General features: G+C 36.3%; 1 protein-coding gene across 4 annotated transcripts in view; it reads left to right on the top strand.

The window, feature by feature from the left end:
- The window catches only part of gyg1b (glycogenin 1b), an 11025-nt gene that overhangs the window by 1909 nt on the left and 8755 nt on the right, over nucleotides 1-361 (top strand). The gene's annotated exons all lie outside the window — the stretch shown is intronic.

The raw sequence follows: 361 nt of genomic DNA, 5'->3' as shown, positions 1-361 counted from the left end.
CCATGTACATTAAGCTTTTTACCTGTTTCAGACATCAAAGGATGAACCCAGAAATACTTCTACTGTTATGTAGAGGCGGAAAGCTATTTCAGTGACACTTTTTAATGCAGTCCAAAAAAACAAAGATGTGACTTAATGTGAAGACATTTGCAGCACAGTTAGAATATAGTTAAATCAGTGTCAAATAATAATGGCTCAACATTGATCTCCATTATGCGTTATCTCAACTGGAACTCAACTGCTTTGTGCTTACTGTGCTACGGCCACTATGTCACTTTAATATTGTACTTTTACTCTGGTGGTACTGGATAGGGCTGAGCAATTTTATCGATTCTGCGATATATATCGATATTTTGTTTCC

This window comes from Morone saxatilis, unplaced genomic scaffold (assembly GCF_004916995.1).
Source record: "Morone saxatilis isolate NCDOM2014 unplaced genomic scaffold, NCSU_SB_2.0 Contig0, whole genome shotgun sequence".
NCBI lineage: Eukaryota > Metazoa > Chordata > Actinopteri > Moronidae > Morone > Morone saxatilis.
This window is presented reverse-complemented; position numbering and strand designations above follow the sequence as displayed.